Raw genomic sequence first — 20,581 nt, forward strand, 5'->3', positions numbered from 1 at the left:
GAATTCGTTTCAATGTATGTGCAGTTGAAAGGGAGAACTCCGTCCAAATCTCGAAATCATGAGATCATCTCTAGATTGTAATGTCCGAAGATCCCGTAGGGGCTCGGTATCGGCATTTTCCCTCTCGGAGTGAGCTCAAGTCCATAACGCGTCATAATTTATGTAAGCATGTATGCCTGTCTGTCTGCAGGCTCGGTCGGTCGAGAGTTACCGTGCGCGAGCTCCCTCATCGTTCCGATCTTCTTGAAGCTGAAATTTACCGTTTCGAGGAGCTGAAATTCCTCATTTTAGATAAGGGTCTAGACATGCGTTGCGAAGGTCTATATCTTAACGTGCCCGATCTCCTCTCTCCCAGCTTCCGTATCATCAGGCAGCGTCGAAAGTTCGCTCGCTGTCGGCTCCGAGGGAAATTTATACGACGACATATGTTAGACCTGTGTTGATTCACCCTCTGCCCATCGGCTGGCCAGATTTCGGTACTGTTCCCCCGAATTTCTTGGTCGCTCGCTCGCACGTCCGGACGTTAGCCTGCTCACTCGTCCGCTGATCGGCCGGCTTGAGATCCTCCGGTTTCGTACGACCGCGGACGGGAAAACGGGAGATGCTATCGCAAACTTCGGCGAGTTCTTCTGCCATTTTTCGTTCCTCCCTTCGCGGCTCGGATGGCACCAAGACGACAGAAAACAAGCAGGCGACTCTCGATGAGATCCTCCGTCGAGCGGATCGTCAGTGAGATCTTCTGCTTATGCTGTGGTTACATGTTCGAAAAAAAAACATTTTACTTGCAGATGGGTGCGGTCAGTTGGAAGGAAGATCAGCAGTTCCCGATGCAGAACGCTTGCCAGCGAGCCTACTTGCCAGCCAGTCTGTGGTTTACTTGCCTACCCGCCCGCCTGCCTGCTCGCTCACTTGTTCGAAGCTGTGGCTGCTCGAGGTTCGAATACATTTCACAGCCGCGACGGCAGCAGTCACCAGAGTGGGACCGGGGAGAGAATTACTATTGCTTCCAGAGTTTTGCTTCCAGCCACCGTCGTCGTTGACGGCGTCGGCAAATAAGCGAGGGAGCAGGCGGACAGACGGACGATTTCGTCGCTGGCAGCGGCGGATGTTCGTTCGTGGAACTTTTCTTTGGACCCAGTTTCTTCTTTGTGATTCAAAGAGGTCTCTGCTACTCGGTCGACGTCAACTCGGCCGGAACACATATATGCAGAAGATGCTGAAGACGATCTGAAGATGTGATCTGAATTTCGCTATTGGTCAGCGATGAGGAACCGAACTCGTTCGCAGACAGCGATCGCACCAGCCTCGTACTTTACCGATGGATGATGATGATGGCGGCGGCGGCGGCGTCGGCGACAACGAAGACGACGACGAAGAAGCAATTCGAGCCTTTGGACCAGATCTTCCGCGGAAACCCCTTTCCGGCCGTTTCCGAAAGCGTAGTGAGAAACTCCTCCGGATCGCCTCCTCCCATTCGCGTTCGCTGCTGGTCTTGTCTCGACTGCTGCTCTAACGCGAGCTTCCGTTAGATTGTCCGATGCTGTTAGATACGATCAACACGATCACGATTGACGCGAATTAGACGCACGAACGATGTCGTAAATGACGAATGACTCGTGAATCACCCGACTCCGGTCTCGGGACTACGAGAATTTCTGACTGAGTCGGTCAGCCAAGCCGTCAATTAGTCCGTCAGACAGAAGGAGAGTCGGTTCACAAAATTTCAGCACAGGCACCCAGTACTTTTATCAAAAAACAAACTCCGGGGTCTCGACATGTTGTAAAATGCAAATTTCCTCTTCCTCGATCCGGCGGATCAACACCGGATCGGTTCCACCTCCACAGCTCGGAAGGCGCCGCGCCATTTTGTTTTGTGGACCCTAATTAACATGCGTACAACTCGACAGCTTAGAGGAGAAAAGCTTTGCCATTCACGAGCGAACGAGCGATTCGAATCGATGATTATTGGAGGCGACGCGTGTTGTCATCTCTCTCTGTCATTCCCTCGCGCTCCCCGGGGTACTCCACCACCGTCTCTCACGACGTCGACGATGACGAACCAGATCGGCTGGGCATGGGTCGGCCGAAGGTGCCAGCAGCCGAAAACAGATTCTTTCAGACGACCGCAATCAAAGAGAAAGGACTCATATCGTTCCTCTCTCGAACCTCTTTCCAGCGTCCTCGACTGACGGACTTGAATGCCTCACACAATCCGGTAGAATGTCGGTAACTTGAGAAAAACGTTCAGACTTCGCTCGTGGTCGACCAAGCAATTGGCAGAAGAATCGCCGCAGAAACACGGTTTGATCGACAGCCGGACGGACGGACGGACGACCGGCCGTACGGGCGAGCGAGCAGACTGATGGACGGAGGGACCAGGCAACGTAAAGAGGGTTAAATATTGTTGCTGTTGTTGTTATTATTATATTTTATAAAATTAATCGAGTTAATGGTGACCTCACGACCCGGAGAGATCGTCTGGTACCGCACGACTCCACCGATAGCGAGCCAAGAGAAGCCGAAGCGAGTTCTGAACGAATGAGCAAAGCAGGGAACGAACGAAACCGCATCGGCGGCCAGTGATTTGCAGAAGTGACCTTTCGGTGGTCACTGCCTCGCTGACTCGTCTCACTTTTTGAACGCTCGCTTACGCCTGATATGAATCCGCACTACTCGATATGAAACGTTGTGGAGCTAACCTTCAATTTTCACTATTTCCTCGACGTTTTTCCCTCTATTTTCTGTCTTCAGTGGGAAACGGATGCGATTCCGTTCCTGCAACCACAGAGTTTGGTGAGGCAAGACCTGCTAACGATGCTTTCCGCATAGGATCAGCAGCGAAACTCAATCAGATAATGGATTAATAACTACCCTCCTTTTTTTTGGAGCCGCTTCTCCGGGACGTCATTCCGAAATTTACAGTATCTGAAACAGAGATACCGCAGCAACACTTGACCCATCCTACCGGAACAAGCAGGAAGAGAGAGGAGGTAGTGGATGAATCACAAAGCGGCGGACATTTGTTATTATAAACTAAAAAAGTACGAGCCAAATCGACGAGCTTGTACGGAGTATGCTCCAGCACATACATACCTACCTACCTACACTGACGTTGTTGCCCGAATGCGCTGGACGAATACCAAGCAGCAACGGCTCACCGCTTCACTAGCTGCTCAAAGTCATTGGAGTGGCGACCATCATGTGTAGAGGACTCCCATGCTACGACAACGGACGGGGTGGCGTCGGATCGATCGGTCGTCGATTTTAGTATCCGTCCATCCATCCATACTAATAATAATCGACGGGTCCGTCACGCTGATAAGCTGAGCTGAGTATAAATGCAGAAAACGTGGGATCGAACAGAGTCATGACTACCCCAATACTCAGACTCGCCCCGCGCTGAAAGCTCATCTGTCGGAGTTTGATGGTTCTTTTACTTTTGCGGAAATCGTAATTCGGAAAGTCGCCGACTCCAGATCTCCTCCCAAGAAAGAACCGGCTGGATGCTACGATACCGACTCATTCGATGTAAATATATCATTCTCCGTATGGTGATATTATCAAGAATGATGTTAATGATGATCTTACATAGGCTTTAACCATGCAATAATCATCCTCCTGTCCTGCACTCAGACACAGCGTCGTTATTGACCAGTTTGCCCAGACGGAAAAGGACATCGGACAGAATTTTTTTTTCTGTGAGCGTGGTGCGATTCTCGATCGAGTCGCTCCCAAACATATTTTTTTCCTTCCTTCTCGGTTTCCCGACTCGTTTTTCGACCCGGAGGCAGGCTTGCGGGTGGATATCGTCGAGGGTCCGATATTATAGCATCACCGGCTATGGGAGTCTGTCTGTTTCCCTCCGAAAACAAACTTGGAGCGGGCGGGGTAAGCTGTTCCCAGAGCCGATGACGCCGCTGCCGCTCAAGCCGCCTCAACTCGCCTGGACCTCAGCAGTCGGGGCGCCCTCGAATTCGGTTGGCATTGCGATCACGTCCCATCGATCCAAGAAGGACACCCTTCCTGTGCCGGGTCGAGTTTTTTCTTCCTCGCAGCATTTGGAGTAGGAACCTCGTTCTGCGCGCCACGGTCGGCGACTGGCAGACCCGAATTTTACTTCAGATTTCCCTGAATATCAGGAGGAGATACTTTTATTGTTTTTTCCTCTTGCGTCTCGGGGCGATTAATTTGCTCGTCGGCGGAGAGAGGAATCCCGTCGGGGAAGATGGAGCCGCGTACGATGTTGATGGGACCAGCTTTGGGTGTCCGCTTCAATTTCCGCCGAATGAAACGGACATAAAACGAGTATTGCTGCTGCCGCTGCGCGTGTCGTGGGTACTAGCACAACATCGCAATCTATGCGACTCTACGGAGCGGCGTTGACCTTGCGGAGCAAAGACTCCTTGGATATTCTGTCTTTGCGGGTGGAGTGGGAGTACGGTGGTTAGAAGTTACATAGAACGCATGGTGGATTCAAGGGACGCCGAATGGCTTTGTTTCCGCGCCCGAGCGTATTCATTCCAAACGAGAGCTTCGACGACGTTCCACATTCTGTGTCTGATTTAGTCCCGCAGCGCCGGTGGCATCGCGTCGATTTTCTCGCCGAAACCCCGAGCCGGATACTGTAATATCAAATGTGCAGCGCGATTGTAGGGACAGGCAGGACCAAACGGAGCATCACGGATATGTTTCTAGCACAAATCCAGCGGCACCATGCAATTAGTGCAATGTCACCTTCACGAGCATTCAGGCGGCACATGGAGTCAAGGTGAAGTTCACACAACAATGTGAGCGTCTGTATTAGACTCACACACGTGGTCTGGCAAGAGCCGAGCGAAACACAGCCTGACAGACAGACGGAAGGACGGACAGATCGACGAGCGGACGAAAAGATAAATCGAACAGCCGATAGGCAGACTGACGAATGACGAACCTGCCGGCAGGCGGCTTGCATCAACTTCGCGTATCGATCAAGGAGCATCGCTGCATTACTACGCACGCTGGCCGCCCCGTTTGAACCCGATAGAGCTCTGATTCACCAGGAGATGTTCCACTCTGGGTCAGATTTCAATTCGACACGCTCGCAGCTCGCTCTGAGGCACCCTCGCTGGAACGATTCTTCGAGACGGATACTTCGCACATTTATTTTGCAAAAACAACAGCAATGACGACGAAAAGTAAATCACCGACGTGTAATTTGCCGTAGAAGACTCAGCTTACTTCAGAAGTGCTAAGTGAGATCGAGATGTTGTATGGCGTTGATCTTAATGAAAATAAGCTTCGTCGTCTTTCCCGACTTCGTCTCGGTGGAGTAGCTCTTGTTTTTTTTCGAGAACGCGTCCCATCCGACTAATTGCGACCCTTCATGCTCTTGCAGAGATCCATAGAGCCACGGGAACATATCCCCGGGAAATACTATTGAGCGTGATACGGAGACCCAACGACGCTCCTCCGGCGGTGGTAGGGAGACTTGGCTCGATTCTGTTCCAGAGATATTTGAACGCGGGGAAACTATCGGACGCTCATGACTTCCGGCTTGGACTCCTCGGACTCGTCCGGGCTTCCCGCCCCCGAAGAAACAATCCGACATACGGCGATCTTGCGGAGCTCAATAAATCGAAGGAGGGTGCGTTTCCTCGAAGCGTCCAGGGATTCAGGTCCCTCCATACCTTCGTTGCTTCCTTCATTTCGTCGTCGTCGTCGCCGTTCGGCCTTATGAGTCCATCTGCTCATCCACTCAATCAAGTTCCAACGTCTTCTACTACGAGAGGTTTGTTTCTCTTCTAGTGCTGCTGCTGCCGTCGCTGCTGCTGCTGCTGGTCTTCGTTCAGTTATTTCTTTGCTAATAACTTTTCGTGAGGTACGCGCACACTGCCGGCGGCTCGTTCTTCTTCTGCAGCGGCTCCGTTCTCTCTTGTGAACCGACCGTCGCCACAGTCGCCATCTTCGGACAATTGCAGAAAAATTTCTGGCCCTTCGGTCTGTCGGCCTGTTCGCCCGCCCGCTTGCTTCGCTGCTGCCTTACCTGCCCGTTGGCCGGGCGGCCGGCCGGCTGGCGGGCACGCAGTCGGTCGACTGTTGGTGCGAGGGACCGGCTAGCGTCCACTCGGCAAACTCCTCTGACGAAGAAGTCGGCCGAGGAGCAGCGGCTACTGAGTCTGCAACAGTTGAATGAGCGATACAAGGAATCACAAAAGCGGAAAGCCCGATATGAAGATTCTGTTAACGGAGGACCATCGAAGGGAGCATTGAACAAGGCGATGCCGGCGCCGTAGTCATGTGCGCGACGGCCGGCTCGGCGTACGGCGCTCACAGGAGACAACTAAATGACTGAACAACACCCTCAGCCTGACGAGCAGATAGACCTTTGTCTGCGTGAGCGAATAATCTCTGTAATTAGCAAATATTGACTGAAAGCTTCTAAAAATTGATAGTTCATTGTGTTGTACATGGACAGCGCGATTTGCCCCTGTGGCGTCACATACGCCGGCCCTGTAAGCGGTAGCGATCAACGAGAGCAATGATATTGATTCTTTATCTTCGCCTCCGTCTTCGGCATCGAGCCTCCGTATGTCGAGATCGAGGTTGGTGAAACGGAACTACGTCCCGATGGTCACCTCATTCCTCTCAGCTGAACCCGCAGCAACACTGGCCGCAGTACACTTCTGACGCATTCACGCGGCACCCCTTTGAGCTAGCTGAAAAAAGATACCTGAGTGGAAGTTCCTCTTCGAAGCCACGCAAACAACAGGTTCTACTGTTCAAGAATTCACCAAAAAGAAACAAACGAACAGCAGAGGGAACTAATTGGACGAGCGGAGCTATCATCTGATTTAGTGGACTTCTCTCTATTATCAGGCGGAACTGAAAATTTAAATGAGGCATCTAACTTGTCGGATATCATTACGCGTGCGTTTGTTTTTCTATTCCCATCTATCTGGCTATCCATCTCATTGCCGCTGCTCTGCATGCTGCGGTGGCCCTTTTGCTTGTTAGCATACAAACCCTAGCCACCAACAGCTTTGGATGGACCGCGCAGGCATCGTTTGTCCCGTTTCCCACCCGTAGGCCCCGGAATTATCTTGAACTTTTCTTTGACTCACTGTCGGAAAGCGCGAATCAGCTGAACTCGTCAGTATCAGACTGAGCAATCGAGTTTGAGACGATATCACTATCTTGCTCGGCTCCGGAGCGAGCTCGATTCCCCTCGGGCGAGCCGTTCAGGCGTGGGCCGCGTTATGCAACGGTTTCGGAAAACGTCTTCCGAGCCCCAGAAATTCGTTCGTATTCCAGTGTTCCTCAGCGATGACCCTTTGACCTGGCAGGTGCGACTCGACTTGCCGAGCCTAACTGCCACGACAACTGTGCATGAACTAGAGGCAGGCAACATGGCTGGTAGTTCGTGAACGCTCACTTGCATACAGACATCGTGTGAAATGATCGTGGTTGAGAGACGCCCGAAAACACTACACCGGCGTCGAGACTTCTCTCTTGCGGTGAACTGCCTTCGCGTCTCACGGGGATGCGATTGGTTTCAACCTCCAACTCCTCATCGGGCCAATTCTATTTAGCCCGAGCGAAACCCGTCAGCAGCAATTTGTCCAGTCGTCCAAAGCGCAAGAAACAACTCAACTAAAGACTAGCTAAATCTCTTTCGTGAATCCGCTTCGAGTCGTGTTGATTGGAGCTGTCAGAAAGAGCTTCGAGTGAGCAATTTGTCATCCCGTTTATTTAGCAATTTCCGCGGTCGCACAAGTGGTGAGCTCACCGAACACCCGATCATGATGAAAGAAAGGCTTCCTTCCTCATCTCGTTCAGAGATAGCACCAAGCAAGAAGGGAGATTGAAGTGGGCAGAAGTCGATTCCTCTTTGCCGGATCGCCTAGTGCAAGACGTCGGAATCAGCGCCTTCATTGGGAGCCCTCGAATTTCCGAGCTTTGTCGCAGGTGCGGCGGCAATCCCCTAGTCCTTTTTTTCGGATCTATCAGTCCCGACTCGCGCTTTGGGACTCGCACAGAGCGTCGCGAATCAGCTCCAGCCGGAGTTTCCGCTTTCGAAAAACAGTTTCACTGAAATTAAATTGCGGGTGCATGAATGCCCGTCATAGCGAACGTCCCGCACGACGATCTCTCCAGATATTCGAGAAAGTATATCGATCCCGGCGTATTGATAGCCCCAGGCCTCCCTCGCCCCCTCCCCCACCCCCTTATGAGAATGGCGCAGGTCTGGTCTACGGGAGTGCGTCAGCTCGGAAATTTCTCCGTCGAACACATTTAGTGAAAACAATGAACTCCGGAGAGGAGAGTTCAGAAGCCACTGTATGAGATTTCGGGAGCTCGAAAAGTCGTTCGCTCGATTGTGTCATTAACACGCTCTTGAGAGCCTGCCGCCACACCAAGCGGGATGGCCAACGGAGAGTGCCGATAGCGGAGCCGAATCAGCAGCCTTCGTAACTTTTCTGAATCCTTCTACTGAACCGTTGTCTTTCTCTTTGGATCACCCGCAGCTACAGAATTAGCCCCGCGCGCCGCTTAAGCACAGCCGCAATATATCACACAGAATGTGATTGAGTTTCTACATCATCTGGTGAACCTTCGGGAGACCTTTGCTTCGGTGGGACTCGATCGCTATGACGAAGCTGTGACCGATGCCGCTTCTGCCGGCTTCACGAGTGGCAGCATCGAACGCTGCCGTCACACTGGATTGGCGCCTATTGTCATAGCATTGCTGCTGATCGGCCGCGGCGGCCAATCGCTAATTAGGCAATCGACTACCGAAAACATCCAGCCACCGTAGTATCGACACTGCGGCTGATCACAATGACTTCGACAAGAAGGAGAAGACGACGACGCTTGACCTTCAGATAAATATTTCGTATTTTCAGCGTATTTAGTTCCGACCGAGTGGCAACTCTGATTGTCCACACAGCTGTGTCCGGAGGGAATTTCTCTCTGGGCGCTGAAGAGCCACGCTGGCAGAGGCCAGCGAAGATACGATCCATGATGAGTAAGCGCTCGTATCTGTATACGGCGACCGAATTTGATCTCCTGTGGTCAGCGATGCAATCCTACATTAAATTGACGGGAATGTAGACAAATCCGAAGATAATCAGAGGGTCGTCATCACCGGTCGACAAGACTTCTCGATGCATAACTTGCTCCCTGGTAATCGTTCTCGCTCAAGGTAGTAATGGACAATGGCGCGAGCGGCGTGACGCTAAACGCTGCCATGACTTTGGGACGGAAAATTTGTTCTGACTGCAAAATTTGAACATCGTAAAGTTTCCCTCAACCGGTGCATTTTGTCGATTCGACTAATGGCCGATGCTCGAGCTGACTGGTAGGCCGACCAGCCACTTTCTCGGCTGGTCGGTTGACTCCACTGGTGGGAGTGTTGCTCTTGAGGTTTACGGCAGAGTGAAGTCGTCCAAAGTGATGCATTGAGGCCTAACACGATCGACAGGCAGAATGGACGGAATCAGCGGCGGCCCTCGGAAGCGAAGAGAACAGAAAAGAAGGAACGTCCGGCAAAAGTGAGACTCAGTCGGGGAAAATCATAGTACACCGCCGTAGAATATTTCCCCATCTTTGTGTGTTGAGTTTTTTCTGCATTCGCCCATGTTTCAGTGCATCTGTCTGCCTGCTTGTCTATCCGTCAGTCCGTCTGTCCGTCGCTCGGTCGTTCCGCGTGTGTGTGTCCGTGTCTTTCGCGCGACTGTTCGTGGGACGGCATCGTGCAGCGAGGGCCGACGCGTCGTCTTCTCGTTCGTATCTTCTGCAATCCTCTTGGCTGCTTCTGTCCTTGATCAGGAATCGCAGTGCGGCACCCTGTTCTGTACGCGGAGCTTCCACAGATCCTTGGGGCGAGTCGGTCGTCAGTTCATTTGTTTATCTCTTGTCCGCTGTCCCGACACTCCATTTCTCTCCGATTTTCGCTGCCACTCCGGGTCGATGCTTAATTTCGGTACGAAAAGGAAAAAGGCCCGAAGGGTTGCTCACCGAACGTCGACTCTGCAGAACTGGCGAGCGAGAACTCGATAGTGCGGTTGTGTCCCGAGCACTTCCAGATATTGTTTAGAACAAATGTCAGATAGTGCTTAGAGGGTGGCGAGGAAGGGTGCCGTGGCTGTTGAACGGCGAAGCGGGGGTGGTGTGGGCTCGACGCTAGCGTACAAAATGACCGTTATGAAATTCGTTTTATTTATCTAGCAGATTATGAATGGCTGATTCGGAATGATCTGTCCGGGTATTGGCGGACGCACTCGCGATCATCGATCAAAACTTTCCCATGAATAGAAATCCTTGAAGACAGCCCCTGAAATTTCTCCGAGGATGATTCTGCCAAGGCTTGCTCTATACCGCGTCATCGAGAGCGTTCTTTTCGGCAGGAAAACGAAAACGCAAGAGATCCGAGTGCTCCCGGTAAGGAAATAAGCCTCGAGTTCAATTAGCAAAATAAAAATTCTCCACTGCCGCCGAGGTGTCCTACGCTTCCGACTCCAGGAAACGAGCTAGCAGTTTCGATGCCTCCAATGGGCACGAGACCTTAGTGTTCGTCGCTGTCGCTCCCAAATGCAGGTTTACACGGCTACGGCGGCAGTACAAAAAGAGACTGGTGGTAGCACGGTCAGCAAACAATGCAAAGGACAGACAAGCGGGCGGACGGATGGACAGAAACGGTAGCAATCGTGATCTGGGCAGCCCCTTCCACACAATGGCTTCGCGCGGCGGTCAACAATCACAACAAGCGATTGTCGGAGGGGCGGGCATTGCGTCGCTCGTTTGAAAAGCTCCATGGAGAAAGCTCCACCTCAAAACGATACTTTGCCGCCACTGTGACATTCATAACGCGCGCTCGAAATTCCAGAGCTCCAGCAATTATTTTCGTAAATAACTGCGAGATATTAAATCAAATAAATCACACTGTCAGATATTCGAGTGTCCGTCGCATCCGATCGGGCAACGCTGCAAATCTTCTCAATGCTCGAGAGTCCAATGGGAGAGAAGAGCATGGATTCGTTGGTGTTTCGGTTCCTGCTCTCGGTGACAGACTGCTCAGTAGATCACTAGCCAGCCCGTCTGACGTCCGTCCGTCGATCCGTCCGTCCGACGGTCTGTCCAACAAGCGGGAGGAAGCTCTCTCCGAAAAAAATGTGTGCCACTCAACTGGATAGAAGTTCTCACGCGAGATCATATCTAGAAGCTCATCCAGGCTTGGTGAGCACACGCAAGCAAGTGAGCGACCAGTTCGTCAGTCCGCCTGTTTGTCGGTCCGACAGAACCAAACAACGACCGCCGTAGTCAGTCACTCAGCTTCGGAGGGCTGTGAGCGACTCGGAAGCCAGCGGATCCAAGTCAAGTCGTACACCGGCGAGCAAGTCGACGACGAACGCGAGTCGACCTATGTACCTACCTCCATCGCCGGTCCAGTGATTGTCCTTTAGTCCGAGAAATCCGAAGTATTCGTCCGATCGGACTGGTTTCTCGTATCCTATAATTTTGTGGGTACAAAATGAAGCAAGACGAGAAACGTCGTCGACGGATAGCTTACCGAGCGCTAAACTTCGCCCGGTGTCAGCCCAAATTAGCATCAGACCCCCAGACGATCGAGTTCGAGCTAATCTCGCACCACTGACGGAATGTCGACCGGCTGGAGCTCGAGCGAAGGATATTCAAGAGAAGTCAGACTTCGATTGGAATGAAAGCATCGTCGTCGTCGAAGAGGGGGGGGAGGGGCGAATTACAGCGTAAGATCATCGCCTCCTGTCAGACCATTGCGGCCGCCGAATAAAGCAGTCCCATCTACTACTACTATTGAATCTAATCTTCCATGGGCTCGAACTCTACTCGCTGAGACGACGTCCTTCGAGCGGTAGGACGCCCGGTTCCGATTTCGACTGCTGCCAGAATGAACATCGTTTTGCCCTAATTCACTTGAGTTCGATGTTGGCTTTCGGTGTTCGTCTATAGCAAAAATCTTCGAAGGAACCAAAAACACCGAGGACTCGGAGATTCGGCCAAGTCGGACATAGGTACTGATGATAGCTGAAGGAGCTTCGTGATTACAGGGATCTCTGCATGTATAAACTGCATGTATAGTTGCAGGGTTCCCCCTAGGCTCTCTCTGCGAGAGCACTGGTCGGGATCATAAGCGACGAACGACCGACCACCATACACGTCACCTTTGATCCTGGAACACGCACCTGGCCGGGAAAGCAATGCTGTCGCAGCCACGGTGCTCAGAGTTCCAACTGGATTCCGTTCTGAAAGGCAGCTGTAGAGGCATGTGTCGGTCGATGGAACGACTGCGACAAAATATAGGTCGATTCCCACTTCAGGCTTGTAAGGAGCTCACTCGATTCGCGGACGTGATGAGAACAGTCTATCTGCGAATCAATTCCGTGGAATCTCCTCGGCTAACTCCGTCTTAGACGCTTTGCGGGCTTTCTCGAACTGATCCGGAAGCTCCGACGTCCATCAACATTTGCGTTGACCGAGGCATCGCACAGCGAAGCCAAGGAAAGCTAGACCGCGGACGCACTCATTCAATGAAAACGCTGACAAACAGCGGAAAAAACAAATGGAGCAGATGCTCGCCTCTTCCGTTGATGCCAATTAAACGTCAGCCGATAAAGCTTCGCCACAGCCAAGTAAGCAAGCGAGCTAGCGACCAGTCAACCGACTAACCAGTCTATCCAAACGGTCGAGCGTCCAGCCAGCGAAGTGAAAAGCCAGGCGCACCCGTTCGCATCGCAGAGGTGTTCATGCCAATTGTGTCCTGGCCTTTCCCGTCGGACAGAATCAGCAGATAATACTACGGAGAGATGCATTCGGAGATTCAACGCCGAACAAGCGGAAGCCGTCTGCTGCTGCTGCTGATATAGATATTTGACGATAAAGGATGAATTTCAGACGGGAATCTTCCGAGAGAAAAGTCGCGCGTGAGCTCTTCGTCGATCGAAGCTAGGAACTCTGGTTTCTCTGATCGCGGCACGTCTCGTGCAGCGCGCAGGACCCTTTGTTCCGAGGCCAAATGGAAATAGGACAGGAAAAACCTGGAGAGGATCTCGCTCCGATTCGGGCATAGATTGCGATATCGCGGTTTTTCCTGCATACGCATTCCATATACGTTCAGCCCTTGAGACTGCTGGAGACGACGTATCGCGGGAGAATCCGCTGCACTATGGCCGTTGGGCTCTATCGCCGGTATCGTTCCCGCTGTTCCAACAACTGATGCGCCGCATTTGCAGAATTTCTCGTGGTTTGCATCTACAGGACGAACGAATGGGTGGACGCTCCGCGCAGCCATCGACCATGTCGCTTGCGCGTTCTTGAATGATATGCCCTTAGATATAGTATGAATGTCCGTGGTGCTAGCGACGGCAGCTTCGTCTATCCGACTCACATCATGACTGACTCCTCATATGAGTGGAAACTGCGTCACGCTCCAGAGCATGCGACTGGAGCGAACGTTGTCCCGGCGACTGAGGACGCTGCCGCGATCCCGATTGCACCATTTGCGAGGACGCTCACGGAGCGACGTCTCGTGCGCGAATCAATCCGATCGCCAGTTATGCAGCGTACGCTTTTCGGTCCTATCTTGAATTCTCTCGACGCCCGTTCTTCTCCAGCTTGAAAGTGCGGTCGATGTTGTCGTCGGCGTCATCGTCCTTGTCGTCGTCGTCGTCGATGTTGTCGTAATTATCGATGATGATGCTGCCGCTGCGGCGATTGTCGCTCTTGTCGACGTCACTTATAGCGGCCATCAGTCGGCACCTGACTCTCGGTTTATCATAGTTTCGAAGAACGAGAAAATGGCTCTCTGATGTAATAAGAGCGAATGGGTTAAGTCTGGCTAGGCCAGCGGACGAACGGATTCCCGAGTGAGCGGCATCCTTTAGGCGTAATTGTAGATTGCGGTCCAAGAGAGTCGGACTTCACAATCGACAAGGCATTTCTACGAATGTCTGGCTACACCGACGATGGTGGCGGTGCCGGCAGCAGCAGCAGCATATGACGGCATCAGAAACTCATGCGACCCCGCGCCTTAAGTAGCTTACGATTGGTGACGCTTTTTTCATGAATCGGAAAACAACGGATGATTGAACGATCTCGTTCCTCCGTGAGCGAGGTTCACGACGAAAACGAAAAAGAGTGGGCTCTCGTCGCTGCGTCCGACCTTGGAGTCTCAGAGTAGAGGGACAGTAGTGCTTTCGAATTCTCCGAGGTCCAATAGGTAATTTCGATTGTTCCGACAGGTCTTCCCGAGTCCCGAGGCTCTCTGATGGCAAGGCAAATAGGAGCGTTGCTTTAATCCTTTTCATTTTTTTCGCAGATCGCAGCACCGTTTTTCACCGGAGCCGCGTATCGATAAAAATCGTTCCAAGATTTTGTTTAATGTCGTTTCAGTGAATTCTGGTGTGGCCTTCGATTTAGCTCCGACTGCCGGTTGCTCATTCCCAGACAGTGAACTTTATTGGCCGCTCGTTTGCTTCGTTGACTTGCTCGTCATTCGACGGTATCGTCGGGATGTCTTCTCGCTCGCGGGAGGATCGAACGACCCTCCGTCGACTTTTCGCGTCCCTGGAGCTCGTCTATACGAGGTCGTGGCGACTCGGGAATCACTCGCGCCCTGTCTCTTCAAGCCGCTCCAAGCTGAGAATGTTACAGTAGTATTCGAGAAGAGACCCAATGGCATGTGTTGACGGGACGACAAGGGAAGAAAGCCGAGTCAAACGATACATAGAAGTGTTTTTGATGTAAGAAACAAAACACGATGACGCAGATGTGCGCGACTCGTCAAGCTGTCAAGCGTCGGAGGGCAATTAGTGCATCAGACGGACCGTAAGTGCACTTGTCACTCGGTCTCCCTCGACACGGGATCCACCACCTGTTCACGTAAATTCTCTCGGAAACCCGAGTCCCGAGCTCTGCTGCCACGCTTTCGCGATCGCATTCAAAAGGTGTTTCTGAGCGTAGCTCTTTGTTTTCCGCTTCGCCCTGGGTGACTTACCCGATCTACCTTATTCTAACCAGAGTAATTATATTATTATTGTCGTCGCTCACTCCCGATTGCCGATGATGAATTCCGCCGAGTATCCCCTCTGATGGAGAACGCCCGATGAAAGTCTGCTGAAAATATCGGGAAGAACAGCTGCTCCGATCGCCGGTTGGTCGGCTCCTCAGTTGGTGGTTCCAGAAATCAGGACTCAGCGAAATCAGCCGATCTGGAGCGTCTCGCTGCGTTCAAGGCCCTCTCGGATGATGCTTCAGAGAACTCCTGCCCTTTTTTGATTGAAAAAGTCGAGACTTGTGTACATGATTCTCATCAGGTCTCCCAAGGAACGCTCTGGTCAGCTCAGGACGGTACTGCACCCCGCGACCTTTTCATATCTACCGCGGCAGACCTAATGTAAACCGTGGACGTCTCTACTTTGAATCCAGTCCGGCTTCCTGTTACGACTGCTCCTGCGTCGGCGGACGCTTCGGCTGTTTCTGCTACCGATGCTTCTGCTGCCAACACTACGGCTTTCTCTCTTGTACTTATCCTCGATACATCCCAGGTAGTTTCAACATGACTCGTCATTTCTGACAGCGTTATATGGAATGTATTCCCAGTCACGAAGCGGCAGCTTGTGGCTCACGTTTCGTTTCTCCCGGTGAGTTGTCCCGGATAGTCGGCTGGTTCGTAAGGACGGATTAGCAGAAAACAAACATGAGAAAAAAAGAAAATCTCACACAGAACGAAGTTGAGCCGACAGACAGATCGACGACGCTTGGACAGACGAACAGACGCATCGACAGAACATACAAAGCGTATCCTCGCCGATAGATAGATAGACTGACTGACTGTTGCCTGTTTTCCCTTGGTTGGCTCATACGAAAACTCCTTGAACCGTGTTTTGCCTCGGTGTCCACCACCCGCACCACCGGCAATCGGCGCTCGCAAGGACAGCTCCCGCAGAGCCGCAATAACCGCCGCCGTGGATGCTTCTTAACACGGACCCAGTCGATCTGCGCGCCAGTCCGTCCGTCCGTCCGTTCGTCCATCTGTCTGTCTGTCTGACCGCTTATCTGTTCATGCGTTTTTCGCTCCATTTGTGCGAAAATTCCGTTTGCGATAATCTTAGCCGGGACGGACTCCCGAGCTGCCAGAACTTTCGAGATCACCCCGTTCGGAGGACTGCACCAGCTCGTTTGCAGTTCCATCGCTGGAGGCTGGAGCCCGGATCAGCCGAATCGAATTTCGTCAACTCGCCAGGCTGGCCGACTCATTTCACCCCGAGATTGCCTTTGGAGCAAGAACACGAGTGGCCAGTATTGCTGTACCGTCGACGGCGCTTTTCCGCCATCTGTGGCAGTCAGCGGGAATACGTCGTCGTCTGATTGCGATGTTGCCGAGATGTTTGGGAGCCCGTGGAAAACCGCGAAAACACTGGAAGCACGAAGTCTCCTTGGAACGAGAACATTTCATGCCATCCCTCATAGAACATGAGAAGGTTCTGAGAGCTAGGGTATCGACGAGATCTACCCGGAGAGAATTCGACTGGAAACATCGCCGGAATATTCGATGCCTCTCCAGAACACGGGATGCTAAAGGTACTCGCGGAAGGAATGACGCAGAATCCTAATTAGAAATGAATAGGTAGTTTTTCTCGTGTGGAGCCCTTCATGCGGGCTGAAAGTTTATTTTTGGTTTCAGATTTATGATGTTGCACCGAACGAACTCCATCTCAGTTTCTTCAATTGTTCGCTATTTACAGACGACAGACGATTTGTTGTAATAATAATATTATTAATATTTCGCGCTCATAATAATAATATTACCTATACAGTCTAGCTGAAATTACTTTCTCCCTTGCTCGTGTCTCTCCGTACATTGTTCCGTCAACTTCGTCTTTATCATTATCATTCTTTATTCGGAATCCATCCTGTCTCTCCTTGCTTTAAGTCGTCTTTCCGGACAAATCCACAAATTCGTAAACCTACCGACGACCGCACGACTCGACGAAGAACGCCGCTCGCGTGCCTGACACGTCTCTGTGTGGGTTTTCTGTGCAGCACGGCACACATGAACGAACAAACAAACAAACGAACGAGTTTTAATTACCTCAAGATTTCGTTATCGGAGCACACTCTCTAGGACAGTCGAAATATCCGCTGGCCCGGTATAGCGAAAACGATACTCCATCACGTTACGGCATGGGAGCGCTCACCGACATTCGGCCACGATGGCGCGACTGTCAGTGAATAATGATGACTGAATAATTTTTTTTCAAAATTTCCATGTCCTTGATCTTGATCGGGATTAGATTCAAATATCTTTCGCATCTCGTGGTCGGGGCTTCAACTCCTCAAAAAATGGATTTTCGCTTTCAGCGTCTGCATGTCGGCCGCTCTGTCTCTGAGTGTCTGTCTGCATGTGCGAAGCAAGAGCAGAAGGAGCACTAGCAATAATGAGGGTCCGAAGTTTAGGTCTTGGAATGTGCCGTATGGATATCATCATTTGTCTCCTATTATTGTCCAGCTGATGTTCTCGTAGCGGTAGCTGCGGTGGCGGCGATGTCGGAAGAGCGGCGGCTGCGATGGTAGTGGTAGTGAAGGTCACCTCGAGTCCATCTTCAGTATTTACAATTTGTATAGTCCATACATTCAGCTCGTGGATTCCTCTTTCGCTCTTTCGCTTGAAAATCCCTCCTCGCAAGTCCTCGTGTCTGTTTGCTCGCGCTGCTCCCCTGTCCGTCTGTATGTTGTATATATGTTGGTCTGTCCGTCTGTCTGTATGTATGTATGTGTGTATGTATGGCTGTCTATCTATCGGTCCTCCTGTCTGTTTGTCTGTCTGCTCGTGTCTCCACTGTTTTTCCGTTCCCCCTGGTGTGTGTTATTACATTGTCTTCTCTTTTCTCCTCTATCGCATTGTATTGTACAACAGAAGCACCCGAAACGAGTACCGTCGGGGCGCGCCGTTCACAACCCGTGCAACAGAAAGCTGAAGTAGGTAGTTGGCTGAGACTGCAGGGCCGCGGCAACGCCGAACGACGTTGGCGCGCGCGATGAACGAGTCTCTGCCTGCCTTCGACGAATCTTCGAAGCATGTGGTAGATCACGTACTATTCTCCCTGGTTGGCTGACTGACTGACTGACTGGCTGTCTATCGCGATGCTGGTGTGTTTGGAAATAAAGCCGAAAACCGATAGAACGAGAAGAGGAAAATTTTCGTCGACGGCAGCGGGGATGTACGAATGACGGACAAACCAAGCAGCCAGCCAGCCAGCCAAGAAACCAAGCAGCAACGAAGAGGGAGGAAGGCAATCGAATGAAATACCACCAGCGGGCTCCTGGTGGCCGTCTTTGGTCTGAACGGCGCGCCAAAGATCACATGGATGAAGCACTCCATCCCAAAGAAAGGAGTACTAAAGGAACCTGAACTCCTGAGCCATCGAGGTGAGATCTGAGGCTCATGTTGGAGAGATAGATGTGAATTGCCTGTTTTCATTTTTGGTTCTTCTCGAAGTGTGCCAAACTCTGCTGCACAAATCCCGACAACTCGGACGAGTCGGCCAATATATAGAGGCTACGATTGGAAAAAATTTAACTGGCTACGTACTTATCATCAACCGATTTTAAGTTTTCTCATCTCCTGTGGGTTTCTGTCGCTCGTCACACTCGCAGACTCGGCAGCCTTTCCGCGGCAATCCTCATACATTTCTCCGACTCGGGGCACCAGCTGAATCGGCGCTTGCCCGGCAGAAGCCCGTCAATCGTGAGACGAAACGGCTCAAGCCGTCGTCAGTCAGATTATTAGAGGTCGGCTCGCTCCGGTGATCAGCCTGTCCGTCGGTCGGTCTGTCCGTTTGTTTGTCTGCCCTATTGCACTGGGGAAATTTCAGCCGTTCCAATGTACAGGGATATATCATCAACTTTGAGGAGACTGGTGGCGGGGACCCGGGTCGGGGAACTTTGTCCGCCGTCGAAGGCTTCGCATCTCTCGCAGCAGAGAATCAGCTTTCGCAGCTTTCGAGAGGCGTTTCTAGGGACATCGGTCCGACGCTCGCTATCGGGAACGATCCGACGGGAAGATCCGGCAAGTTTGGGTCTAGGCCCCAGGTTTCACACGGGAGCTCCATCGACTTGGATGATGGATGAAAGTCCTTGCACGGGATCGCTCGTTTTTCCCCGGACCCTTCAGGTACGGCCCGTGACGCGTCGTCTCCTCTCGCTTGTCTCAAGTCATGGTACTCCTCTTACTCGTATCGACGGTGAGGTTGATTCTTTCCAAGTCTCCATAGTTTCCATTGCTCTATTTTGACATTTATACACAGGGGTTTTGTACAGCACAGAGTGTCTGTAGCACTTGTTGTATTCATTCGCGGTAGGTAGTAATTGTAGTTTTGGAACTTGTAGTAATCGTACTTTTAGCAAGATCTGCCATACTAATTCCCACTGTAGTTCTTGCTCTATCTCCTTCGTTCAACATCTTTCCGTCGCTGCTTTCATTGACGTTGAAGCTACGGAAGAGAAATTGCGATTTTCGCTGCGCGCACCTCTCCGAGTTTGGTCCCTCGGCAAAAGACGGAGGTTTCTCAGGGAATCATTAAACAGAACTAATCATCGTATTGCAGTCTTTTCGCTAGCGAGAACCTGTTCGTAGCGTCGGTTTCGTTGTTGTTGCTGCTGCTGGTGTTTCTGCTGATAGTCTTGTTGGGCAACGTTGACGTTGTCGTTCAATCGGATAGGTAACGGTGTTCTTGACTTTTTAGCTTCGTTGGCTGACGATTTGCAGTGTCGCTCTCATGTCGCTTGCTGTTAGCTCTGATTCCAATCAGGTTGAGGCTTCCTTGTTTGTCCAGGTGATTTTGATGCTGGTCATCTAACGACGACCATCAACCGACCGATGGATTTATCCATCGATCCATCAATCAATCAATCGTTTGGAGTAAGAAGTTGTAAGGGCCAGGCTGCTGCTGCTATAATAGGCCGGAGGCGAACGACACATGGATCGATATTCACAGAACTCATTCAAAGATCTGCCGCAGTCTTCTGCTTCTTGATTATCAGCGAGTCTGAACAGCCCGATGTTTTTGGCTGGAACTTTCCCGCGAGGCTAACTACGAGCTCCGAGCGGCATTCAGTCGAAGGATTGTCGATATGCCACAAACGTAGTCAGCTCGTACTTTTCACCTACAGGGTTCGTATGAGTCGAAAAAGCGACAAACCACGCTGGTGTTTGTTGAACTCTGGTCGGGCAAGCGGGCGGGCGGGCGTTTCAGCCGGCCAGCAGGCAAACTATCTGGATGGATAAGGAGCCGGCTGGCCGGCTGATTGGCCCGAGGCTCGGCTGAGTGACCGACGAGCGAAAGGGTGAAAGATCGTCGTCATTACCATTCACTCATCGGTCAATCGCGAGAATGTACGTTGATGTGGATTTTAACGAGACGGCGCTCGATTCCTGCTCGCTCGCTTGCTTGCTCGACTGACGATTGCATTGCATCTACGAGTGATGAACTTCTGTCCGACGATTTTAAGTTCACGGTTGTTGGCGTTTCCAATCCCGAGGTCTCGGTCTGCCAGGAGGGTT

Source organism: Galendromus occidentalis, unplaced genomic scaffold (genome assembly GCF_000255335.2).
Source record: "Galendromus occidentalis unplaced genomic scaffold, Mocc_1.1 scf7180000077524, whole genome shotgun sequence".
Lineage (NCBI taxonomy): Eukaryota > Metazoa > Arthropoda > Arachnida > Mesostigmata > Phytoseiidae > Galendromus > Galendromus occidentalis.